This window comes from Myxine glutinosa, chromosome 6 (genome assembly GCF_964187855.1).
Source record: "Myxine glutinosa chromosome 6, kmMyxGlut1.1, whole genome shotgun sequence".
NCBI classification, from domain to species: Eukaryota; Metazoa; Chordata; class Myxini; order Myxiniformes; family Myxinidae; genus Myxine; species Myxine glutinosa.
In genome coordinates, this window is record NC_136266.1 from 145,373,086 (window position 1) to 145,387,598 (window position 14,513).

Consider the following 14,513-nt stretch of genomic DNA (forward strand, 5'->3'; position numbering starts at 1 on the left):
TTTGGCCAGTCAGGCCTGTATTGCTCAAGTCCCAGATCTCTTTCATGGGCCTGACTCAAGCTGTGAACTGTCCAACCCAGATTTCTGCCAATGGCAAATCCTCCCTTCTGGACTTGGTAATGACCACCTTTCCTGCAAATATCTCCTGTTCTAACCGGTTCGTCTGATCAGGTGATTGGGGGAGTCAACATCTGCCAGGATATTGCCTGAGAACCACCTCAGCGCCAGTGAATCTGACAATTCACCAAGGCCGATAGGCACGGACTGCCATCTCACTTCAGGAATGGTCTCCTATACCTACCGCCCATGATATTAACTTGGCCTGGAAATTCTTCCACAGAAACCAACCTGGTAGTTCTCTCTTGTGTCCAGATCCTTCCAATCTCGTTTTCAGTTATCATTCCTTCACTCACCTGAAATGGCACCACAGCCGACTGTGCTCCTGACAAGGCCAAATGCCTCAATTATGTTTGCTTCCAAATCTTGCGTTCCCAACCTCCTGTACCCTACCCACCCTACACAGTCGCATCATCTGCTCCTGGACCCTGTGTCTTTTTCACCTGAGAAGCTGGTGGAGAAGTGTCCAGTGACACTAGACTCTGAATCTTCAACTGGACATGACGGCATGAGCGTGTGTTTCCTAAAAACGTGCTCTGCGGCTCTTGCTCTGTTAATTCTATAATTTGTCCTACGCCATGTTACATCTACTTGGAAGTCAGAACATCACTGCATTACATAAAAAGGTGCAAAAACGGATCCCCTTAACTACAGACCAATCAGCCTACTTCCAATCATCAGCAAGGTCGTGGAATCCACCATCGCAGTTGATATGAAATCTTTCATTTTCTCCAACAACCTCATCTCCGATTTCAATTCAGATTCAGAACTGCTTAGCTTGATGCCATGGAAACCAGGGCCTTCAGGAAAATCATTGGCATCTCCCACGATGAAACTGAGGCTCTCACCAATCAATTTCTCATTGCAGAGAGGTTGGTCATCTCTCCGTATTCCCTTTCCGTGTCGTGTCCCACCCAGGTCTGTGTCAGGCACACGTGGTCTGTCAGGAACCCCTTTCGGGTGAAACTCCAGAAATCCAGAATCACTGCTCACCTCCACTCCTTTGTTCCTCTTTTTTCCCCCGCTTGTGGAACCAACTTCCTCGGTCTCGTCAGTTTAATTCTTCTTTCACCACTATCTTAGATCATCCCCAATCCAAAACCATGATCTTTTCTACCTTGCCATCATCCCTGACCCCACCCAGCCCCAAGCCCTTCTTCCACATTTACAGATTTTTCTTCCTGAGAGTTTCCTTCTCTATCCATTCTGTAAACGCCATGTGTCCTTTCCTGCCCCCATTCCTCCTCACACCCTTATTTTTTCAAGTCTCCCTCTATTTTGACCATCAACTCCACTGTTATCGTTTCCGCTCACCCCTCTCGTTCTACTTTTCCTTTTGTCCCATTGCGTCCTGATCCGTTCATTGTTCTAGCTCTTCCATGAGCCTGGATTCTGCATCCCAAAAAAAACAAACAATGTACAGGAATTTAGTGAGGCCTCATCTGGAATATTGTGTTCAGTTTTCATCACCAAATATGAGGAAAGACATAGCTGCCACAAAGGGTTCAGCATAGGGCTACTAGATTGATTTGAGGGCTGGCTCGCGGCAGCTATGGGGAGCGGCTGAAAGAGAAGGGGTTTTATACATTACAATGGAGGTGAATGCAAGGGGACCTGATCGAGAGGTTTCATATAATGAAGGGTATCGACAAAATAAGTGCAGAAACGCTTTTCAGCAGAATTGAATGTGATAGGACATGGGGGAATGAAAAAGAGGAGAGTTAGGACTACGTTAAGGCAGGGGTCTTTCACTCAGCGTGTAGTTAATGCATAGAATGGTCTCCCTCAAAAGGTAGTGGCAGCAGAAAAGGTAGATAGGTTGAAACTGGAATTAGTTCGGTACCTAAAAGCATTGGGGATAAAGAGAAAAATGTTTTTTGGCAGAAATGTGCAAGCATGTTGGGCCTATAAGGCCTCCTCCTGCATCAAAGTTCCGTGTTTATTAGACAGTCACGTGAAAAAGTAAGTACACCCCATGTAAAGTTTTGACTTTTTCAACATATTTCAACATACAGCTATTTGATCTTCATTTCAACAATATTGAAAGATAAAGGTGATATATTATAACAAATATCATGAAACATTTACATTTTAGAGTCCATGGTATAATTTAAATAAACATAAATGCAAATTTTGCATGTGGAAAAAGTAAGTACACCCCATGAAATATTTTTTAAATCTTTTTAACATATGTGGACATATCAATATTTGATCTTCATTTAAACAGTATCTATAGATAAAGATGATCTAGTTGAACAAAAAACAATGAATAATTGACTTTGCAATAATTTATTCAACAAAAAATTAACAGAGATGCCATTTCCTTCTGTGGAAAAAGTAAGTACACCCTTGTCTCTAATAGGTGGTATTGCCCCCTTTGGCAGAAACAACCTCAAGTAGGCGTTTCTTATAACTGTCTACCAGTCTCTGACATCGACTGGGAGAAATTTTTGCCCACTCCTCCATGCAGAATTCTTTCAGCTGTGCGATGTTTGAGGGGTTTCTTGCATGCACAGCTCGTTTCAAATCCCCCCACAACATCTCGATGGGATTTAGATCCGGACTTTGACTTGGCCATTCCAGAACCTTCCATTTCGTTCTTTTCAGCCATTCCTTGGTGGATTTACTGGTATGTTTAGGGTCATTGTCATGTTGCAAGGTCAACCATCGGTTGAGCTTCAACTTTCCGACAGATGGCCTCACATTATCCTCAAGCACCCTCTGGTACAATGAAGAATTCATAGTGGATTCTATGATGGTGAGCTGCCCAGGCCCTGATGCAGTAAAGCTGCCCCAAACCATAATATTTCCACCACAATGCTTTGCAGTTGGTATCAGGTTCTTGTGGTCAAATGCTGTCTTTGATTTTCGCCAAACATGTCTTCTGGTACTGTGGCCAAATAGCTCTACCTTTGACTCATCTGTCCAGAGCACATTGTTCCTGAAGTGCTGGTCTTTGCCGAGGTGTTCATTGGCAAACTTTAGTCTTGTCCTGATGTTCTTTCTGGACAGCAAAGGTTTCCTCCTGGCACACCTCCCATGTAGATCAAATTTGTGCAGCCTCTTTCTAATGGTAGACTCGTGCACTTTGACATCAACAGTGGCAAGATCTACCTGTAGGTCCCGTGATGACATTCTGGGGTTCTTCGAGACTTCTTTCAGCATCTTGCAGTCTGCTCTCGAGCTGAACTTGCTGGGGCAGCCTGGCTTGAACAAGTTGGCAGTTGTTTGGAATCTTCTCCACTTGTAGATGATCTTCCGGACAGTCGAATGATTGATTTCAAATTGTTTGGAGATCTTTTTAAATCCCTTCCCAGACTCGTATGCATCTATAACCTTCTTTCTGAAGGCCTGAGAGAGCTCTTTTGATCTAGGCATGGTGACGCCGCACACTTCAACAACAAAAAGCAATCCAAACGAAATGTCTGAGGTTTAAATAAGACAGGTTCCTCCAAGATCCTCTCTAACGATGTTCTAATCATTTGCACCTGAGCCGGTGCACCGGATTCTAATTTTAGGTATTTGAAGTAGTGATAAATGTCGGGGTGCATTTACTTTTTCCACATGCGAAATTTGCATTTATGTTTATTTAAATTATACAATGGACTACAAAATGTAAATGTTTCATGATATTTGTTATATTATATCACCTTTATCTATCAATATTGTTGAAATGAACATCAAATAGCTGAATGTTGAAATATGTTGAAAAAGTCAAAACTTTACACGGGGTGTACTTACTTTTTTACGTGACTGTATATTGTAACGAAAATGGATGACTAACCCCTAAGGGATATAAGGTTAATTAGCTGATTATTTACATCTTCATTGCAGGTTTCAAATAGATTTATTGTAAACCCCAATTGATGTCTGCCAAGGCAGCATTTAGCAGGGCCTTGTCCACCCCAACATCCCTTTGTTTTGATTTTTCACTGTTGAATGTGCTTTATTTCTCATTTATTAATTTTATTAAAAACCTTTTTCCTTTTTCCCCAATGACCTCACGACGAGCGGTCTTCACGCCGAATACCACCGAGTTCTAATTTTTAATTGGACCGCTCGACGGTGTACTGGAGCTGGTTAACCAATGAACACACAAGATGACGTCACGAGAGGGATTGTTTTGAACTGAGGTTCTGAGGACAAAGAGCAGTTGAGAGCCGGAACTCCCTCATCTGGAATATTGCGTTCCGGTGGAATAGGTGAGGCTTATGTCAAGTTTGAGCTGAGAGCCGGAGAATGAGAAGATTGTGTGCTGCCTCACCTTCCCCACCCTCCCCCCCCCCCCCCCTCTCTAACCCCTAACCAGAACTCCTTGCCAGAGCATCACCAGAGGTTTTTGGACACCCCTCCCTTTGGACACACAAGGAGGAACCGGTCTCGTGAGACTAGAGACGTCACACAGAGTCTGCCCAGGCCAGCCGGAGACCCGCCTCCTGGCATATCGTGTGTGGGGGAAATGCAGCCTGCTTCTCTCATCCAATCTAAGCAAGGCTGCCTCGTTCACCTCGACTAGGCCTGAACAAAACCTTTTATTTTTTATCCACTCCTCACATCTTATAACCCTTCTCCTTCTGAATGTCTGACACCTTATTGAGAGATTCTGTGTTTTTAAGGAAAGGTTAAATGGATTGGTCCGATAATTTTCATATTTATAAGCATGAATTATTTTCTGATTTACGTGCTTTTCTTATTCATATTTCTGCAACTTTTTGTTACCTCTGCCACAGAAGGTGAATGGAGTTTGTGTTTTCACCCCTGTTTGGTTGTTTGCCGGTGAGCAGGATATCTCAAGAAGTTATGGATGGATTTGGATGAAACTTGGTGGACAGGTTGGATGTGTGACAAGAACAAATGGATTCCATTTTTGTGAAGATCCAAATCCGGATCTGGATACGAGTTGTTTTTGTTTAAAGTCATTCTTCACCATTGAGAGAGACAGGGCCAAAAAAGGATATATAGCACGATAGCTCAAAAAGGTTGTGGACCGATTATGACAAAACTTGGTGAATGAGTTGGGTAGGTGACAAGGACCAGCCAAATTGATTTTGCTGTGACAAGAACAGGCCAATTCAATTTTGGTTCAGGTCCGAATCCAGATCTGGCCTATCAGTGGGATACAAAAGTTAAACTGTTCAGCCTGGCGGAGGTGTGCTTTCTAACGAATGCCGTTCTTGTTGTTTCCTTTGTTTCCTTCCCTTGTTTCTTCATATACCTTTTTATTAAACATTATTATTCATTCCTGTTGGGTCTGGGGATCGATTACTCATCTGTGCGCAAACAAATGGCCAGTGGGCATGTGCGAGTGAGATTCTTGGCATGTGCAAGCAAATCGAGGCTCCTAACGTTAATTCCCCGAGTTGCAATTTTTTTTCCCCGAGCTGCAATTGGCATCCCGTGTTCAAGTATAATTTAAATTGAAGTGTCCGTGTTCTATGGCAATACGACAACACCAGCCTCGAGTCCGATGGTGATCGTTACAAAAATATATGCAGTATATACGAATAATATCTATCTATATTATAATAGCCGTAGATGATTCTGTTTGTCTGTCTGTCTATCTGTTGGGTGTCTGTCCGGGGTGTGGCTTACTCGGTTTGCAGAGTAGCTCCACCCATAGCTCCACCCATTCTGGGAGTGGCTATAAACAAATATCCACCATTTTATTAACTCGCATAGCTTTGAGTCCTGTTTTGTAGGCCCGTGGTGTCTTGCTCTCCCCCAGTTTTATTTCAAATCAAATTCGATAAATCATTTCATTTTTCACAGTCGCTAACATAGTTTTAGACTCGGTTGAAAAAAAACGGGAAGAAAATCCGATGAAAGTTGCCGTTTATAGAACGAAATGAATTCTCAAAGGCCTGTAACTTCAAGGCCATTGAGTCTCTCTCACGCCTTTATCTCCAATCTAACTCACCATATGATTTCATTTTTATCGATGGTTTTACTTTTAGACTCGGTGTCAGCAATAATTGAGAACAATCCACACACGCGGGAAAATGCAGAGATATATTTTTTAAAATCGCGTCATGGTGTATCATACACCGCCCAACATGACACCGCCGGCAATGTGTCGATATATATTAAAAATTCGCTTTTGCTTTTCCGTTATGATATATTACTATTTCGTTTGATGATAGTCGTCACAAAAACGTCAACAATGATGCCGACATATATTTCTTCGTTTTTATTTCATTCAACATATTAGCCGGAAGTAAAATATGTTTCAGGAAATTACCGAGAGATATTTCTTCGTTTTTTTTATTAGTTATGTGCGCATACACTTTAAATAGGTTTATTTGAAATCTTTAATTTTCCACAAACATTCCACACACGCGGGAAAATGCAGAGATATATTTTTTAAAATCGCGTCATGGTGTATCATACACCGCCCAACATGACACCGACGGCAATGTGTCGATATCTATTTTAAATTCGATATATCATTTCATTTTTCACAGTCGCTAACATAGTTTTAGACTCGGTTGAAAAAAAACGAGAAGAAAATCCGATGAAAGTTGCCGTTTATAGAACGAAATGAATTCTCAAATGCCTGTAACTTCAAGGCCATTGAGTCTCTCTCACGCCTTTATCTCCAATCTAACTCACCATATGATTTCATTTTTATCGATGGTTTTAGAGTCGGTGTCAGCAATAATTGAGAACATTCCACACACGCGGGAAAATGCAGATATATTTTTTAAAATCGCGTCATGGTGTATCATACACCGCCTAACATGACACCGACGGCAACGTGTCGATACATATTAAAAATTCGATATATCATTTCATTTTTCACAGTCGCTAACATAGTTTTCGACTCGGTTGAAAAAAAACGGGAAGGAAATCCAATGAAAGTTGCCGTTTATAGAACGAAATGAATTCTCAAACGCCTGTAACTTCAACTTCAAGGCCATTGAGTCTCTCTCACGCCTTTATCTCCAATCTAACTCACCATATGATTTCATTTTTATCGATGGTTTTGGACTCGGTGTCAGCAATAATTGAGAACATTCCACACACGCGGGAAAATGCAGAGATATATTTTTAAAAATCGCGTCATGGTGTATCATACACCGCCCAACATGACACCGACGGCAACGTGTCGATATATATTAAAAATTCGCTTTTGCTTTTCCGTTAAGATATATTACTTTTTCGTTTGATGACAGTCGTCACAAAAACGTCAACAATGATGCCGACATATATTTCTTCGTTTTTATTTAATTCAACATTATTAGCCGGAAGTAAAATATGTTTCAGGAAATTACCGAGAGATATTTCTTCGTTTTTTAAAATTAGTTATGTGCGAATACACTTTAAATAGGTTTATTTGAAATCTTTAATTTTCCACAATATAATTTACTTGCCATTTATCATTTGATGATTACGAGACAAATTCCTCTTGAGGATCGTGACAATTCATGCGCTGCGTGGAAACTTCTATTTCCAAAATGAATGAGACGATCGATGAAGAACGCAGACTTGAACAGGATGCAGCAAGAAAACGAATGAGACGGGCGAACGAGTCCATCGACGAACGTCAATGCAAACTTGCGGGGTCACCCGTGGGAATCCCACGGGCATGGATGTGTGTGACATTTCGACATATTGAGTTAGATGCTGCACATTCATTTTTACAAAATGGTTACTGGCAAGTCATCAGATCCAGAAATGGTGTAAAAACCACCGTTTAGAGGCCATTTTTCCCCGCAAAGCGGGGGTTGGCCTTTTCGGGGACCGTGGTAGTTGTTGTTTTTTTGTCCCCTTTTTGAAGCAATGTTTTACGGCTGGATGCCCTTCCTGACGCCAACCCTTTTTGCCGCCTTCAACGACAAACAGGGAATTACCAGTGAACTGGTACTCAATTAGCCGACCTCGGAAGGATGACAGGCTGAGTCAACCCCCCTGGCATTAATTCGGCGATCGACCGAGATTCGAACCCAGGATCCTAAGCCGGCACCCTAGCCGCTAGCCCAACACCAGAAATGGTGTCATGAACACAATTTATTTACGCACAAGCACAAAAGCAAGACGGGCCGATTTCCGATTCCGACGGGCCGACGGGCGAGACGGGCCGATTTCCGATTCCGACGGGCCGATTTGGAGCAAGAAAAAGAACGAGACGGGAGAAAAAGGAGAGAAACGAGACGGGGAAAGCCGATTGGAGAGGCGAGTGAGGCGCGATTGGAGAGGAGTGTGAGGCGCGATTGGAGAGGAGTGTGAGGCACGATTGGAGAGGAGTGTGAGGCGTGATTGGAGAGGAGTGTGAGGCACGATTGGAGAGGAGTGATTGGAGGGGAGTGTGAGGCACGATTGGAGAGGAGTGTGAGGCACGATTGGAGAGGAGTGTGAGGCGCGATTGGAGAGGAGTGTGAGGCGCGATTGGAGAGGAGTGTGAGGCGCGATTGGAGAGGCGTGTGAAGGATTGGAGAGGAGAGGAGTGTGAGGGATTGGAGAGGTGAGGGATTGGAAAGGAGAGGGATGTGAGGGTTTGGAGAGGAGAGGAGTGCTAGGTGGAGAGAGGAGAGTGTCAGGTGGAGACAGGAGAGTGTCAGGTGGAGACAGGAGAGTGTCAGGTGGAGAGGAGTGAGGGGTCACATATTATGTGAAATAAATAAATTGTGTTCATCACACCATTTCTAGATCTGATGACTTGCCAGTAACCATTTTGTAAAAATGAATGTGCAGCATATAACTCAATATGTCGAAATGTCACACACATCCATGCCCGTGGGATTCCCACGGGTGACCCCGCTAGTCTATATTATAATAGCCGTAGATGATTCTGTCTGTCTGTCTGTCTATCTGTTGGGTGTCTGTCCGGGGTGTGGCTTACTCGGTTTGCAGAGTAGCTCCACCCATAGCTCCACCCATTCTGGGAGTGGCTATAAACAAATATCCACCATTTTATTAACTCGCATAGCTTTGAGTCCTGTTTTGTAGGCCCGTGGTGTCTTGCTCTCCCCCAGTTTTATTTCAAATCAAATTCGATAAATCATTTCATTTTTCACAGTCGCTAACATAGTTTTAGACTCGGTTGAAAAAAAACGGGAAGAAAATCCGATGAAAGTTGCCGTTTATAGAACGAAATGAATTCTCAAAGGCCTGTAACTTCAAGGCCATTGAGTCTCTCTCACGCCTTTATCTCCAATCTAACTCACCATATGATTTCATTTTTATCGATGGTTTTACTTTTAGACTCGGTGTCAGCAATAATTGAGAACAATCCACACATGCGGGAAAATGCAGAGATATATTTTTTAAAATCGCGTCATGGTGTATCATACACCGCCCAACATGACACCGCCGGCAATGTGTCGATATATATTAAAAATTCGCTTTTGCTTTTCCGTTATGATATATTACTATTTGGTTTGATGATAGTCGTCACAAAAACGTCAACAATGATGCCGACATATATTTCTTCGTTTTTATTTCATTCAACATATTAGCCGGAAGTAAAATATGTTTCAGGAAATTACCGAGAGATATTTCTTCGTTTTTTTTATTAGTTATGTGCGCATACACTTTAAATAGGTTTATTTGAAATCTTTAATTTTCCACAAACATTCCACACACGCGGGAAAATGCAGAGATATATTTTTTAAAATCGCGTCATGGTGTATCATACACCGCCCAACATGACACCGACGGCAATGTGTCGATATCTATTTTAAATTCGATATATCATTTCATTTTTCACAGTCGCTAACATAGTTTTAGACTCGGTTGAAAAAAAACGAGAAGAAAATCCGATGAAAGTTGCCGTTTATAGAACGAAATGAATTCTCAAATGCCTGTAACTTCAAGGCCATTGAGTCTCTCTCACGCCTTTATCTCCAATCTAACTCACCATATGATTTCATTTTTATCGATGGTTTTAGAGTCGGTGTCAGCAATAATTGAGAACATTCCACACACGCGGGAAAATGCAGAGATATATTTTTTAAAATCGCGTCATGGTGTATCATACACCGCCTAACATGACACCGACGGCAACGTGTCGATACATATTAAAAATTCGATATATCATTTCATTTTTCACAGTCGCTAACATAGTTTTCGACTCGGTTGAAAAAAAACGGGAAGGAAATCCAATGAAAGTTGCCGTTTACAGAACGAAATGAATTCTCAAACGCCTGTAACTTCAACTTCAAGGCCATTGAGTCTCTCTCACGCCTTTATCTCCAATCTAACTCACCATATGATTTCATTTTTATCGATGGTTTTGGACTCGGTGTCAGCAATAATTGAGAACATTCCACACACGCGGGAAAATGCAGAGATATATTTTTAAAAATCGCGTCATGGTGTATCATACACCGCCCAACATGACACCGACGGCAACGTGTCGATATATATTAAAAATTCGCTTTTGCTTTTCCGTTAAGATATATTACTTTTTCGTTTGATGACAGTCGTCACAAAAACGTCAACAATGATGCCGACATATATTTCTTCGTTTTTATTTAATTCAACATTATTAGCCGGAAGTAAAATATGTTTCAGGAAATTACCGAGAGATATTTCTTCGTTTTTTAAAATTAGTTATGTGCGAATACACTTTAAATAGGTTTATTTGAAATCTTTAATTTTCCACAATATAATTTACTTGCCATTTATCATTTGATGATTACGAGACAAATTCCTCTTGAGGATCGTGACAATTCATGCGCTGCGTGGAAACTTCTATTTCCAAAATGAATGAGACGATCGATGAAGAACGCAGACTTGAACAGGATGCAGCAAGAAAACGAATGAGACGGGCGAACGAGTCCATCGACGAACGTCAATGCAAACTTGCGGGGTCACCCGTGGGAATCCCACGGGCATGGATGTGTGTGACATTTCGACATATTGAGTTAGATGCTGCACATTCATTTTTACAAAATGGTTACTGGCAAGTCATCAGATCCAGAAATGGTGTAAAAACCACCGTTTAGAGGCCATTTTTCCCCGCAAAGCGGGGGTTGGCCTTTTCAGGGACCGTGGTAGTTGTTGTTTTTTTGTCCCCTTTTTGAAGCAATGTTTTACGGCCGGATGCCCTTCCTGACGCCAACCCTTTTTGCCGCCTTCAACGACAAACAGGGAATTACCAGTGAACTGGTACTCAATTAGCCGACCTCGGAAGGATGACAGGCTGAGTCAACCCCCCTGGCATTAATTCGGCGATCGACCGAGATTCGAACCCAGGATCCTAAGCCGGCACCCTAGCCGCTAGCCCAACACCAGAAATGGTGTCATGAACACAATTTATTTACGCACAAGCACAAAAGCAAGACGGGCCGATTTCCGATTCCGACGGGCCGACGGGCGAGACGGGCCGATTTCCGATTCCGACGGGCCGATTTGGAGCAAGAAAAAGAACGAGACGGGAGAAAAAGGAGAGAAACGAGACGGGGAAAGCCGATTGGAGAGGCGAGTGAGGCGCGATTGGAGAGGAGTGTGAGGCGCGATTGGAGAGGAGTGTGAGGCACGATTGGAGAGGAGTGTGAGGCGTGATTGGAGAGGAGTGTGAGGCACGATTGGAGAGGAGTGATTGGAGGGGAGTGTGAGGCACGATTGGAGAGGAGTGTGAGGCACGATTGGAGAGGAGTGTGAGGCGCGATTGGAGAGGAGTGTGAGGCGCGATTGGAGAGGAGTGTGAGGCGCGATTGGAGAGGCGTGTGAAGGATTGGAGAGGAGAGGAGTGTGAGGGATTGGAGAGGTGAGGGATTGGAAAGGAGAGGGATGTGAGGGTTTGGAGAGGAGAGGAGTGCTAGGTGGAGAGAGGAGAGTGTCAGGTGGAGACAGGAGAGTGTCAGGTGGAGACAGGAGAGTGTCAGGTGGAGAGGAGTGAGGGGTCACATATTATGTGAAATAACTAAATTCACACCATTTCTGGATCTGATGCCTTGCCAGTAACCATTTTGTAAAAATGAATGTGCAGCATATAACTCAATATGTCGAAATGTCACACACATCCATGCCCGTGGGATTCCCACGGGTGACCCCGCTAGTATATATATATTTGTTGTGGTAGGAGGAGGAGACCTACATGGACATGTGGGAAGGAGTATGGATGGTTTTGAGGGAGTTCATGGGGGTTACGGATATGGTGTGAGAAATGGAGAAGGGGAAAGGATTTTGGAGTTTGCTAATGGAGCTGATTTATTGATTTGTAATACTCAGTTCCAGAAAGGGGATAATAAACTTGTTACATACACGTCAGGTGGGTCGACGACAACCGTTGACGACCTGCTGGTGCGTAGGCGAGATAGGGGGCACCTCGGGGACACAAAGGTGATCCCGGGGGAGGAGGCTGTTTCACAGCACCACTTGGTTGTCTGCGACATAAGGGTGAAAGGTGCGAGGAGAGCTTGGCGGGTGAAGTACCAACCGAGAATGAAGGTGTGGAGGTTGAAAGAGGTGACAGTAAGGGAGGCATTAAAAGAGAGGCTGAGTATGGTAGAGGATGATGTGGTTGAGCTTGAAAGTGGTTGGATGTCAATGAAAGCGAGTCTGTTGGGAGCCGTTAGTGAGGTATGTGGATGGACAAAAGGACCACCGAGGCACTCGGAAACATGGTGGTGGGATGTTGAAGTTGGAAAGAAGATTGACGAGAAGAGGAAGAAGTTCAAGGAGTGGCAGAAGGCGAAGGGTACGGGAGCAGAAACAGCAGAGCATGAAAGTTATAAGGCAGCCAAGAAGGCTTCAAAGAAAGAGGTAGCAAAGACGCAGGAGGCATGGAGGAAAATGTTTGGAGAACGCTTGGATTTGGAAGAGGGTCAGAGAGCGGTATTCAGGATTGCAAATCAGATAGCGAAAGAGAGGTGTGATGTGATGGGGGTGAGTTGCTTTAAGGATGAAGTGGGACAAATCGTTGTGGACCCAGATGGAATTAAAGGAAGATGGAAGAGATATATGGAAACACTGTTGAATGCAGAGAATGAATGGGATGGCAACATCGAGAGTAACCCCGTTTTAGGACCGGCAGAGAAGATAACCGAGAAGGAAGTTGAGGAAGCGATAAAAGCAATGAAGAGTAGAAAAGCAGGAGGGCCGACGGGAGTTGTGGGAGATATGTTGAAGGCAGCGGGAAATTCGGGTGTGAAGAGAATGACAGAGATCTGCAATCTTGTGGTGAAAGAAGGCCGCATTCCAGTGGATTGGGAACTTAGTACCCTCGTCCCTCTATACAAGGGGAAAGGTGACCCTCTGGAGTGTGGCTCGTACCGAGCGATAAAGTCATTGGAGCATGGAATGAAGATATTGGAAAGGGTGTTGGAGAGGAGGATGGAGAAGAAAGTGAAGATTGACGAAATGCAGTTTGGATTTATGCCAGGAAGAGGAATGACAGACGTGCTTTTTGTTGTGAGGCAGTTGCAGGAGAAGTACATCGAGAGGAGGAAGAAGTTGTTTCTTGGGTTTGTTGATCTGGAGGGAGCGTTCGATAGGGTTCCACGTGAAGTGGTGACATGGGCGTTGAGGAAGTTGGGAGTGGAGGAATGGTTGATCAGAGTGGTGATGACAGTGTACGAAAGGGCACGCACAGCTGTGGGGACGAGGGACGGGAACAGTGGTGGGTTTGAGGTGGGGGTGGGAGTGCATCAGGGGTCGGTGCTGGGTCCACTGCTGTTTGTAGCTGTGATGGAGGTGCTGGCTCGGAGCGTAAAGGAGGGCTTACCGTGGGAGTTGTTGTATGCAGATGATCTTGTGTTGATTGTGGAAAGTATGGATGGACTGAAGGAGAAGATGAACAGGTGGAAGGAATGTATGGAGACAGAGGGTCTGGGGGTGAATATCGGAGAAACGGGGGTGATGGCGGGTGGTGAAGCATGTGGTGAGGTGGAGGGGGCTGGGAGGTGGTCGTGTGCTGTGTCCAGGAAGGGTGTCGGAGTGAATTACATTCAATGTACAATGTGTGCTGAGTGGGTTCGTCAGAAATGTGGTGGTTTGAGAGGGTCATTGGCCAGTGTGGCAGCTGCATTCGTGTGTGGGGTGTGCACGGAGGGAGCTGCAGATGGAGGAGATGTTGAGTTGGATCTTGGAGACGGCGTGAAGCTGGAGGGTGTGAGGGCATTTTGTTGCCCCGGAGACATGCTGAGTGGAGAAGGTGGATCAGACTCGGCAACGGTTGCTGGAGTGACATGTGCATGGAGGAGGTTTCGGGAGCTGAGTGGCGTGCTGATGAGGAGGGGAGTGTCGTTGGAGCTGAGGGGAGGGGTGTATGCTGCATGTGTGAGAAGTGTTGTGATTTATGGGAGAGAGACATGGGTAATGAACGCAAAGCAGCAATGAAGGCTGGAAAGGGTGGAAATGCGAATGGTTCGGTGAATGTGTGGAGTATTGTTGAGAGAGAGAGGAAGACAAATGATGAATTGCGAAAGATGATGGGAATAGAGCCTGTGATG

General features: G+C 44.1%; 1 protein-coding gene across 1 annotated transcript in view; it reads right to left on the reverse strand.

Annotated features, from left to right (window-relative positions):
- The window catches only part of HPS3 (HPS3 biogenesis of lysosomal organelles complex 2 subunit 1), a 125,621-nt gene that overhangs the window by 3,831 nt on the left and 107,277 nt on the right, over window positions 1–14,513 (reverse strand). The window lies entirely within an intron of this gene.